This window comes from Oncorhynchus mykiss, chromosome 24, assembly GCF_057628025.1.
Source record: "Oncorhynchus mykiss isolate SJ-2025 chromosome 24, ASM5762802v1, whole genome shotgun sequence".
Lineage (NCBI taxonomy): Eukaryota > Metazoa > Chordata > Actinopteri > Salmoniformes > Salmonidae > Oncorhynchus > Oncorhynchus mykiss.
Window position 1 is genome coordinate 33138169 of NC_143045.1, and position 8628 is coordinate 33146796.

The window sequence follows — 8628 nt, forward strand, 5'->3', positions numbered from 1 at the left end:
AATTCGATTTTATTTTGATTTCTTCGACCCATGAGGGATTCCCTCTCAAACTGGTGAAACCCACCACTCAGATAAATGTGAGCTGCATGTACGTGTCAGTGGAAAGTATTTCCTCAATGCTACTGAAGTTCTATAACCAATTATCAATAACCATCATACTGAAAAAAAATGGCGCCGGAGGAGATGGCTGCCGTTTTACGGTCTCCTAACCAATTGTGCTATTATGTGTTTGTTTTTTTTGCGATATTTGTAAATTATTTTGTACATAATGTTTTTGCAACCGTATCTTACGGAAGAAAAGAGCTTCTGGATATCAGGACAGCGATCACTCACCTCGGATTAGACAAAGATTTCTTCAACAACAACAGCAGCAAGCAGGACTCACACGATATTCTCCAAACACCCCACAGGGTAGACATCCCAATTATTCACAAAAGAAAGTGATGCAGAGGACGAAGAGCCGGATGCCCCGTCCGGACCCGCAGAAGACAACTAGGAAAGCTGCCGTTACCGTCAACATTACTCGCCAATGTGCAATCATTGGACAATAAACTAGACGAGGTAAGATCACGAATATCCTACCAACGGGACATCAAAAACTGTAATATCCTATGCTTCACGGAATCATGGCTGAATGACGACATGGATATTCAGCTAGCGGGATACACGCTGTACCGGCAGGATAGAACAGCACACTCCGGGAAGACGGGGGGGGGGGGGGCTCGCCTGAAGTTGAGTATATTGTGATAGACTGCAGGCCACACCACTTGCCTAGAGAGTTCTCAGCTATACTTTTCATGGCTTTTTTTTACCACCACAGACAGATGCTGGCACTAAGACCACACTCAGTCAGCTGTATAAGGAAATAAGCAAACAGGAAACCACTCACCCAGAGGCGGCGCTCCTAGTGGCCGGAGACTTTAATGCAGGGAAACTGAAATCAGTTCTACCAAATCTCTATCAACATGTCACCTGTACTCCACACAGAGACGCGTACAAAGCTCTCCCTCGCCCTCCATTTGGTAAATCCGACCACAACTCTATCCTCCTGATTCCTGCTTAAGAGCAAAAATTAAAGCAGGAATCACCAGTGACTCTGTCTATAAAGAAATGGTCAGATGAAGCAGATACTACACTACAGGACTGTTTTGCTATCACAGACTGGAACATGCTCCGGGATTCTTCCGGTGACATTGAGGAATACACCACATCAGGCCACATCAGGCTTTATCAATAAGTACATTGAGGTCGTCATCCCCACAGTGAATGTACGTACATACCCCAACCAGAAGCCATGGATTACAGGCAACATTCGCACTGAGCTAAAGGGTAGAGCTGCCGCTTTCAAGGTGAGGGACTCGGAAGCTTACCCGGAAGCTTAAAAGAAATCCAGCAATGCCCTGCGACGAACCATCAAACAGGCAAAGCATCAATACAGGGCTAAGATTGAATCATACTACACCGGCTCCGACGTTCGTCGGATGTGGCAGGGCTTGCAAACTATTACAGACTACAAAGGGAAGCACAACCGCGAGCTGTCCAGTGACACAAGCCTACCAGATGAGCTAAATCACTTCTATGCTCGCTTCGAGGCAAGCAACACTGAGGCATGCATGGGAGCATCAGCTGTTCCGGACGACTGTGTGATCACGCTCTCCGTAGCCGACGTGAGTAAGACCTTTAAACAGGTCAACATACACAAGGCTGCGGGGCCAGACGGATTACCAGGACATGTGCTCCGGGCATGTGCTGACCAACTGGCAGGTGTCTTCACTGACATTTTCAACATGTCCCTGATTGAGTCTGAAATACCAACATGCTTCAAGCAGACCACCATAGTCCCTGTGCCCAAGAACACAAAGGTAACTTGCCTAAATGACTACAGACGCGTAGCATTCACATCCGTAGCCATGAAGTGCTTTGAAAGGCTGGTAATGGCTCACATCAACACCATTATCCCAGAAACCCTAGACCCACTCCAATTTGCATACCGCCCAAACAGATCCATAGATGATGCAATCTCTATTGCACTCCACACTGCCCTTTCCCACCTGGACAAAAGGAACACCTATGTGAGAATGCTGTTCGTTGACTACAGCTCAGCATTCAACACCATAGTACCCTCAAAGCTCATCACCAAGCTAAGGATCCTGGGACTAAACACCTCCCTCTGCAACTTTATCCTGGACTTCCAGACAGGCCGCCCCCAGGTGGTGAGGGTAAGTAGCAACACATCTGCCACGCTGATCCTCAACACTGGAGCACCCCAGGGGTGCATGCTCAGTCCCCTCCTGTACTCCCTGTTCACCCACGACTGCATGGCCAGGCACGACTCCAACACCATCATTAAGTTTGCTGACGACACAACAGTGGTAGGCCTGATAACCGACAACGACGAGACAGCCTATAGGGAGGAGATCAGAGACCTGGCCGGGTGGTGCCAGAATAACAACCTATCCCTCAACGTAACCAAGACTAAGGAGATGATTGTGGACTACAGGAAAAGGAGCACCGAGCACGTCCCTATTCTCATCGACGGGGCTGTAGTGGAGCAGGTTGAGAGCTTCAAATTCCTTGGTGTCCACATCAACAACAAACTAGATTGGTCCAAACATACCAAGACAGTCGTGAAGAGGGCACGACAAAGCTTATTCCCTCTCAGGAAACTAAAAAGATTTGGCATGGGTCCTGAGATCCTCAAAAGGCTCTAACCACTAGGCAACATGCCGCCCCAAACAAATGTATCTCTCCCTCATCCTCTCTCCATCTCTCTCTCTTTCCATGTCTCTCTAATCCCTCATTTGCTTTCTGTCACATCTCTCTATCTCCCCATGCACACACACACCGCGATGACAGGGCCTAAATTCTCCATCCTAATTTGATAACCTACAGCCTCCCAGAGGTTGTTCTCACAAACCAAGGGTAGGATTGAAATGAATAGCCCTGTTATTGGATGACATGTGTTACCATGGACACTGACAGCTCAAATTACTATCTGATTTGTGTCTGGGAAATCCCTAAGTCATTCCCCCATCAGCTTCATGTCCACACTTTGGTTCACCTCTAACCCTAGCCTCAACCACTACCATAGCCTCAACCACAACAACTACCCTAGCCTCAACCACTACCCTAGCCTCAACCACAACCACTACCCTAGCCTCAACCACTACCCTAGCCTCAACCACTACCCTAGCCTCAACCACTACCCTAGACTCAACCACAACCCCTAGCCTCAACCACAACCACTACCCTCAACCACAACCACAACCCCTAGCCTCAACCACAACCACTACCCTAGCCTCAACCACAACCACTACCCTAGCCTCAACCACAACCACTACCCTAGCTTCAACCACTACCCTAGCCTCAACCACTACCCTAGCCTCAACCACTACCCTAGCCTCAACCACAACCACTATCCTTGCCTCAACCACACCCACTACCATAGCCTCAACCACAACCACTACCCTAGCCTCAACCACAACCACTACCCTAGCCTCAACCACAACCCTCAACCACTACCCTAGCCTCAACCACTACGCTAACCCTCAACCACTACCCTAACCCTCAGCCACTACCCTAACCATAACCCTCAACCACTACCACTACCCTAGCCTCAGCCACTACCCTAACCCTCAACCACTACCCTAACCCTAGCCTCAACCACTACCCTAACCCTAGCCTCAACCACTACCCTAACCCTAGCCTCAACCACTACCCTCAACCACTACCCTAACCCTCAACCACTACCCTAATCCTCAACCACTACCCTAACCCTCAACCCCTACCCTAACCCTCAACCCCTACCCTAACCCTCAACCCCTACCCTAACCCTCACCCCCTACCCTAACCCTCAGTCACTACCCTAAACTTAGCCTCAGCCACTACCTTAACCCTCAGCCACTACCCTAACCCTCAGCCACTACCCTATCCATAGCCTCAGCCACTACTCTAAACTCAGCCACTACTCTAACCTCAGCCACTACCCTAACCACAACCACTACCCTAACCCTCAGCCACTACCCTAACCCTCAACCACTACCCTAACCCTCAACCACTACCCTAACCCTCAGCCACTACCCTATCCATAGCCTCAGCCACTAATCTAACCTCAGCCACTACCCTAACCACAACCACTACCCTAACCCTCAGCCACTACCCTAACCCTCAGCCACTACCCTAACCCTCAACCACTACCCTAACCGTCAACCACTACCCTAACCCTCAACCACTACCCTAACCGTCAACCACTACCCTAACCCTCAGCCACTACCCTAACCCTCAACCACTACCCTAACCCTCAACCACTACCCTAACCCTCAACCACTACCCTAACCCTCAACCACTACCCTAACCCTCAACCACTACCCTAACCCTCAACCACTACCCTAACCCTCAACCACTACCCTAACCTCAGCCACTACCCTAAACCTCAGCCACTACCTTAACCCTCAGCCACTACGCTAACCCTCAACCACTACCCTAACCTCAGCCACTACTCTAACCCTAGCCTCAGCCACTACCCTAACCCTCAACCACTACCCTAACCACCATCACTACCCTAACCCTAGCCTCAAACACTACCGTAACACTCAGCCACTACCCTAACCCTCAACCACTACCCTAACCCTTAGCCACTACCCTAACCCTTAGCCACTACCCTAACCCTTAGCCACTACCCTAACCCTCAACCACTACCCTAACCCTCAACCACTACCTTAACCCTCAACCACTACCCTAACCCTCAGCCACTACCCTAACCCTCAGCCACTACCCTAACCCTCAACCACTACCCTAACCCTCAACCACTACCCTAACCCTCAACCACTACCCTAACCCTCAACCACTACCCTAACCCTCAACCACTACCCTAACCCTTAGCCACTACCCTAACCTCAACCACTACCCTAACCCTAGCCTCAACCAACCCCCTAACCCTAGCCTAAACCACAACCCTAGCTTCATGTCCACATCCCGGTTCATGCCTTATCCTGAATTTATGTTCAAAGCTGGCTAAACCCTAAACCTAACCAGAACTCCCCCAAACAGGGCTTCCCACCTCTGAATTCCCAATTGAATATATAATATGACTGTATGTAGGCCCACATAGACAGGACTCTAACATGACATTCAGACTGTAGATAGACAGAAAGACAGACAGACAGACAGACAAGTATGTGGTACACTACACCACTGCCTACTACCTCTACCTCTCTCATCACCCTTCTTTCTTTCTTTTTCTCTCTCTCTTGTCTCTCTCTCACTCTCCCCTTTCCTCTGTAACTCTCTCCCCCATCTTCTCTCTGTCTCCACCTCCCCCTTTCCTCTTTAACTCTCTCCCCCATCTTCTCTCTGTCTCCACCTCCCCCTTTCCTCTTTAACTCTCTCCCCCATCTTCTCTCTGTCTCCCTGCCTGTATTTCTCTTTCTCCCCCTCATGCCCTTATGACCGAGGCCAGTGTTCTGCCAGCAGAACTAGATTGCATTAGTACGGATGGTACACACACACACACACACACTTGGTTAATGCAGCCCTCTTCCCTTCCCTGTGGAGAAAGTAGAGCACATACATGCAGCCAACCACACTAATGCAAACCTACACTGATGTGTGTGTGTGTGTGCATGTGCGTGCGTGCATGTGTGTGTCATTGTCACACAAGCATAAATGACGGTCCTACTCTTTCCCCCTAAATGGAGGAGGTGTGTTTGTACGCTGTGTTAACTTCACAACAGCGTTACACAGGAGAGAAGATGCTACCTCTGTGGAAAGGGAACAATGTGCGTTTTGAACCCGACCAAACATAATCTGCCCCTTGTCCTGTTAGCTCCTAGAACTAATACCTAGGCTTTATCTCAGTGGGATAAAAAAGGTATTGAGACACACCAACACACACACACAAAAGCACACACTTACAAACACACATACACACACACACACACACAGAGTAGGGCTAATCCCAGGGCCTCATGCCAGTCAGTCGTTCATAACAGATATCAAATCAACAAATTGTAATTGTAAATAAAACATTGTGTAGCCTCAAAACATGGTTAAAAATATAATTTTGATATCATTGATGGTCAGTCCTTCTCCAGCCCCACCCTTCAGCTGTTTACACCTCCAATTGACTCAAATGATGTCAATTAGCCTATCAGAAGCTTCTAAAAGACCATGACATCATACAGTGAAATAATCTGTCTGTAAACAATTGCTGGAAAAATTACTTTGAAAGTAAAGCTCAGAAATACAGTGTAGACATTGTCAATGTTGTAAATGACTATTGTAGCTGGAAACATGGAACATCTACACAGGCTTACAGAGGCCCATTATCAGCAACCATCACTCCTGTGTTCCAATGGCACGTTGTGTTAGCTAATCCAAGTTTATCATTTTAAAAGGATAATTGATCATTACAAAACTCTTTTGCAATTATGTTAGCACAGCTGAAAACTGGTGTGGTGATTAAAGGAGCAATAAAACTGGCCTTCTTTAGACTAATTGAGCATCTCACATCCTGATCTGTTTCACCTGTCTTTGTGATCGTCTCCACCCCTCTCCAGGTGTCGCCCATCTTCCTCATTATCCCGTGTATTTATACCCGTGTTCTCTATTTGTCTATTGCCAGTTCGTCTTGTTTGTCAAATCTACCAGAGTTTTTGTGTCAGCTCCTGCTTTTCCCCAGTCTCTTTTCTCATCCTCCTGGTTTTTTACCCTTGCCTGGCCTGACCCTGTACCCACCTGCCTGACCCTGAGCCTGCCTGCCGTCCTGTACCTTTGCCCCACCTCTGGATTACCGACCTCTGCCTGACCTGACCCTGAGCCTGCCTGCCGTCCTGTACCTTTGCTGTAATAAACATTGTATCATGTCTTTACTATGGATTAAATGATATGACATGCTATTTTATAAAATCATTTCTCTGTAATCAATATTACCTGATTAAACTAATCATGTAAATGTAATTAACTAGGAAGTCGGGGCACCACGGAAGAATGTTCATAGAGCTGTTAATCTTAATATTTTATATCAATAGCAGTCAATTATTAATCGTCAGCATATTCAGTCTCATCTGAACGACGTAAAATTCTTGGTTATATTCACGAACCTTGGCTAACAAGTCGAATCAGCAATACAAAATCCTGTTTAATTATTTATTTACTAATTCCCCAAACAATCACACAAAATTACATATACGCAGGATGGATCATACATTAATTCCTAATCATGTCATAAAAGAAAACGTACCTGACGGGCGAAACCAATATGATGGCTGGTTACACAAAGAAAGGGGGTTGGGTTTGAATGAAAGTGCGGGAAGACTGAGGAAGAAAAGGATTGGGTCTCTATCGGACCTTATGAAGCTATGCTATAACCTCCCCCAACAGGGCAACGTCATGACAATTGTTACTTCAGACAGACAGACAGAGAGAGAGAGAGACAAGGTCCATCTGCCTTTGGCCTAAAGAGCAGGAACCTGGACTTCATCAAAGAAATTGGAAATACAGACAATGTCATCCTACAAGAAACCTGGTATAGAGGAGATGAACCAACTGGTTGCCCTCTAGGTTACAGAGAGCTGGTAGTCCCATCCACCAAACTACCAGGTGTGAAACAGGGAAGAGACTCAGGGGGTATGCTAATTTAGTATGAAGCAGACCTAACCTACTATTAAATTAGTCAAAACAGGAACATTTTACATCTGGCTAGACATTTTTGAGGAAATTATCTTAACAATGAAAAATGTCCTCCTGTGTGCTACCTATATCCCCCCAGCAGAATCCCCATACTTTAATGAAGACAGCTTCTCCATCCTGGAGGGGGAGATCAACCCTTTCCTGGCTCAGGGACATGTACTAGTCTGTGGCGACCTAAATGCCAGAACTGGACAATAACCTGACACTCTTAGCACACAGGGGGACAAACACCTACAGTGCCTTGCGAAAGTATTCGGCCACCTTGAACTTTGCGACCTTTTGCCACATTTCAGGCTTCAAACATAAAGATATAAAACTGTATTTTTTTGTGAAGAATCAACAACAAGTGGGACACAATCATGAAGTGGAACGACATTTATTGGATATTTCAAACTATTTTAACAAATAAAAAACTGAAAAATTGGGAGTGCAAAATTATTCAGCCCTCTTAAGTTAATACTTTGTAGCGCCACCTTTTGCTGCGATTACAGCTGTAAGTCGCTTGGGGTATGTCTCTATCAGTTTTGCACATCGAGAGACTGACATTTTTTCCCATTCCTCCTTGCAAAACAGCTCGAGCTCAGTGAGGTTGGATGGAGAGCATTTGTGAACAGCAGTTTTCAGTTCTTTCCACAGATTCTCGATTGGATTCAGGTCTGGACTTTGACTTGGCCATTCTAACACCTGGATATGTTTATTTTTGAACCATTCCATTGTAGATTTTGCTTTATGTTTTGGATCTTACTGTTAGTTTTTTTAAATTGTTTTTCACTTTTGTTTATTTTCTATTTCACTTCCTTTGGCAAACATATGTTTCCCATGCCAATAAAGCCCTTTGAATTGACAGAGAGAGACCATTTTTAGGGCCTTCAGATCCTCAAAAGGTTCTACAGCTGCACCAGCGAGAGCATGCTGACAGGATGCAACACTGCCTGGTAT